Genomic DNA, 4,653 nt, shown 5'->3' on the forward strand with positions numbered 1-4,653 from the left:
GGGGCGGGGGAAGGAGCCCCGGAGAGTCAGGCCAAGCTGCCACTAATCCGGGCGGGGAGAGGGGGGGCACCCACGTCAGAGCGGGGACTGCCGGGTGGAGGGCATCTGAGGACATCCCCTGAGGGAGAGAAGGCGCCGGGCCGGGGGGAACACGCGCCCCGGGTCGGAGATGGCCGAGTGGGGGGAAAGGCCGAGGGGCCGGGGAAGGGGGTCGTGCCTGGATAGGGGTGCCGATCCTGGGACCCAGGAGAGAGGCACCGGCAAGGGCGCAGTACCGCGCAGCGCGGCTAATGGAGGTAGAGCGCGGCGGAGAGCGCAGCAGGACCTCTGATCGCCATCGCCAGACGCGCAACTGAGAGTGGGGAAGCTGCTCCGCCGGTTTCCTCCTCCAGCACCCTGCGGGAAACAGGAGCCCGTGATTCGGCGGCCGCGCCTGGGCCTGCCCCCTCCCGGGCCCCGGGGGCTTCCGCCAACGCCCCGGCGATGCCACCGGCTGCGCACGGGGAGAATGAGCCCTTTGTTCCCCCTCCCCCCCGCCGCACCCGGGCGCCTGCCGAGAGAGGCTCCCCCGGGGCAGCGTGCCAGCTTCCCAGCCGCCCCACCCTCCCGTGGGCCCGGCCCCGGAGCCTGGCAGGCGGGCGGCACCCCCACTATAGGTGCCAAGCCCGGGAACTGGAGCAAAGGGCGGGAGGGGCCGGACCAGGCCACGGTGGGGCGGGGTGCCCCCCAGGGTGCTAGGGCGGGGTGGCTGGGAGGGGGCAGTGCCAGAGCTGGCAGGGGCAGACGAGTTCTCACGGGTCAGTGATGGGCGCTCTGGCCCACACCAGCCGGGCTGTGCCTGCCGGGCCACTGGCTCCTGGTCATCTCCAGCTCTGGCACATGGCACGCCCCACTGGCCTGTGTCTGCCCTGCCTCATCCTCACCTGGTCAAGCTGCTCTTTGCCATCTTCCACCCCAAACCCTTCCAAACCCCTTCCAGAGCCCAAGGGCACAAAGGGTTGCGGCCTAGGACCTCTGGGAGGGCCTGGGCTCGGGTCTGTCCCTGGTCTAAGGGCCTTGATTTCGCCAAATGTCTGGAGAGGTCATGGGCCCAGATGAGCTCCCACACCGGCTCCAGACCCCGGGCTGTGAGTGTTTGCCCCATCCCCAGGGTTCCTGGTGCTTCCAGGCCAGGGGCTGGAGAGGCGCCCATGGGAGTGGCTCCCGGGAGAGCACAGAGAGGAGGAGAGGAAATGGAAAAGCAGGGCACCCTCCACCCGAGGAAGCATCCCGGCTCCACTGCGGGGGTGGTTCCAGTGCAGACACAAACAGACAGATTCAAACACACACAGACAGATTCAGACTCACACAGAAACCCACACGCCCAACGGGCGCTTCCCTTCCCCTCAGGCACCCACCTCCCACCCTCAGCTACCCTGGCTCCCTTCGGAAGCCATCCTCAGCCTGCCTGAGACAGAAGCTGCACTCCCTCTTTCCCATCCCATGGAAGCCATGGGTTCTGGATGCCTCTAGCTTAGTCCCAAGTCACACCACCATCCCCGCAGAGGGAAGCCCTGAAGAGCCAGAAGCCTTCCTCCTAAGGGATGAGCAAGGCCTAGAGCCTTCTACCAATTGAGAATAGTGGGGGTCCTGGGGAGCAGGGTCCTAAAGGAGCGGGCACTGGGCCGGACTTGTGCTGTGTTGGCATCGATTCACCCTGCCCCTGGCCTCCCCCCAGAGGCCAGTTCTGTGGCAAGGCAGGCTGGTAGGGGTTGTTTACATGACTGAGTAACACTCCCTTCCTCCCCAGCTCCCCTGAGGGTGGCTGGGACCTGAGTGTGCCAGGGGAGATGCTTGTAGAGGGTCTAACATGGACTGGAGGCCCCAGGCTCTGAGGCCCGGCCTCCCACTTCCAGCCTGGCTCCAGGGGTGAAGGTGAGGGACTGGGGTGTGCCTGTGGTCCCCCATCTGTGTCCTCTGGCCTCCCTCCTCAGCAGCCGAAGCTTGTGGGAGCGCCAGGGGGAGATTCCTGCGGCTTGGGGCCTGGAAGAGGCCAAGATGGGAGCCTGCGCTGTTCAGAACCCTGAAAGCCTATGGCTGACATCCCCAAAGGGGTTGGGGACTATCCCAGGGGTGTGGGGCAGATACCCCCCTACCCCACTTGCCATGTCTGCTTTGTCAGGCCACAGTCCCTGGACTAGAGCAGCAGGGCTCTTGGAGACAGGCTGCTGAAAAGCCCAGGGGCTCGTGGGGACTTGCGGGGTGGAAGGAAGGACCTCTTCCCCACCCTCACCCAGCTCCCCATCCCGCTTTGGGGCCCATGCCACAGGCCCACAGAGTCCTTGTAGCCGGCTGTTCTGTGCCTGAAGACAGAGCAGAGCTGAGGAGACACACAAAAGACACAAACACAGAAGGAAAGCCACACGGCGCGTGGACACAATGCCAGACTCGTGGACAAAGGCAAGCTGACCAGCACCCCCAGCCGTTCGTGGACCGAGCCCCAGCCCCTCACCGACCCCTGGCGCACTGACACACACTCGCTCGCTGACATACGCTCGTGCTGACGGGCACAGCAGCACTCACGAGCCGGCGGCCCTCATGCCATCCCCAGAGCCCCTTACCTGGGCAAGCACAGTGCCCCCCGGGCAGAGCAGCCCCCGGCCCAGGGGAGGGCAGCAGGCGGGGGCGGGGGAAGGAGCCCCGGAGAGTCAGGCCAAGCTGCCACTAATCCGGGCGGGGAGAGGGGGGGCACCCACGTCAGAGCGGGGACTGCCGGGTGGAGGGCATCTGAGGACATCCCCTCCCACACACGCGGCCGTCTGGGCACCTAGCCCTGCTTCCCCAGCCCCTCCATCCTTCAGACAGCTGAGGCTGGCCTCCCCCCACCCCACCCCCACCCTGTGGCAATGCCTGGGGGGGATGGGGGAGGGGAAATACCAGGCGAATTCTCCCGGGACCCGTGGGGGTGGGGGCAGGGGGTGGGGAGGAGGGGAAGGGAAGTGTGGAGATGCGTTTGGAACCCGGAGGAAGCTCCGAAGCAGATGCCACCCTCCCCTCTCGCCCACCCACCTACATCCCTGACCTAATTCCTCTTCTCAGTCTGCACCTCCCAGTGCGCTTCCTCCTCCCCCCACCTCCCCTCCCCTCCAGGTTAGCCCCACAAGCTACCCACCCGGGAAGAGGAAGCCAGCTCCACTCTGCCCTGGGCTCGGGACCTTTGTGCCTACCTGGAAACACCAACTGTGGCCCCCAGGATTTCTCCAGCAGCAGAGAATCCTCCTGCCCAGGCATCTGCCCCCTACCCAGCTCTTGAAACCCCTGGTCCCTGATGCTGGGTAGAGGACGGAGCCAGAGCCCGGGTGACACCTCCTTAACCCCCTCAAGGTGGAGGGCAGTGCCAACCAGCCCCGACCCAGCTTGGGCCAGGGCTGTGTCAGAATTAGAGGCTAATCAGTGGCGGCTAAAAACACAGCCAATGCATGCGGCACACATGGAGGCTGGAGACGGGGAAGGGGACCAGGACACAGAGGGCCCCAGGCCAAGAGGGATAGTGATGGGGGCTGAAGAGGCGGAGAGGGAACGGAGCCACCTGGAAGGGCCAAGGGATGGCAGTGGGTGGAGAGGAGAGAGAAGAGAGGGGCAAGAACAAAGGGCCATCTGCACCCAGAAACCGGATGGATATGGAGGAGCCCCTCAAAAGCAGACAAGCTGCAGGGGAGGGGAGGAGTGAGACCAGGGCACGAACCGAGTGGGGCAGGGGCCAGGACCCAGCGGAGGTATGCAGCTCTAAGGGGGCTGGCTGTGGCAGCTTTATGTCCCCACCAGCCCTGATCCTGCTGGTGGTCCACTGTCTGGTGGGGAGGAGAGGGTTGGGGGTGCTTAGGCTGGCTGGCACGCAGCCTACTCTTCCTAGAGAGGCCGGGCCAGAGGAGGTGGAGGGTGAGACAGTAATCTCCTCCAGTGTACAACCATGCTGGGCAAAGGTGAGGTCTCAGGGGTTCTCAGAGAGGCAGGGCTGACTCTCAGGGAAGCCCAGTTGACAACCAGTGCCCTGAGCCTCCGGGTCATATGTGTGCTCACCCAGAAATGCCCCAGAACTTGGACTTCTGGCTCCTTCCTCTCTGTCCCCAGCATGTGTTGGACTTCATACAACTGCAGTCAGCCGTTCCCCAAACCCGTGTTCTAGGGGCCTTGGCATGTTCAAGGCTTGGCGGTAGGCCCCAGGTGACGCAGAGCACAAAGGCAGAAATCACGAGGCCATCCCACCCCCACCCCTACCCCCTGCCCATCCATGGAGGAAAAATTGTCTTCTACAAAGCCTGTCCCTGGTGCCAAAAGGGCCACTGCCCTAGAGAGAATTTCATCCCCAAACCATCCCTATCCCCCCACCTCACCTCCTCCCACCCCATCTCTCACTCCCACCCCCACCCCTACCCCGTGCCCATCCATGGAGGAAAAATTGTCTTCTACAAAGCCTGTCCCTGGTGCCAAAAGGGCCACTGCCCTAGAGAGAATTTCAGGAAATTCCAAGCATTCTAACAGACACAGTAAAAAAAAAAAAAAATGGAACAGTTTCTCTCTACATAGCCAAAATATAAACATTTTTCTTAATTACTTTTTAGGACACATTACAATAAAATGAGCATGACTAATTCAATATAATAATCTACAATG

This window comes from Mandrillus leucophaeus, unplaced genomic scaffold, assembly GCF_000951045.1.
Source record: "Mandrillus leucophaeus isolate KB7577 unplaced genomic scaffold, Mleu.le_1.0 Scaffold86, whole genome shotgun sequence".
NCBI classification, from domain to species: domain Eukaryota; kingdom Metazoa; phylum Chordata; class Mammalia; order Primates; family Cercopithecidae; genus Mandrillus; species Mandrillus leucophaeus.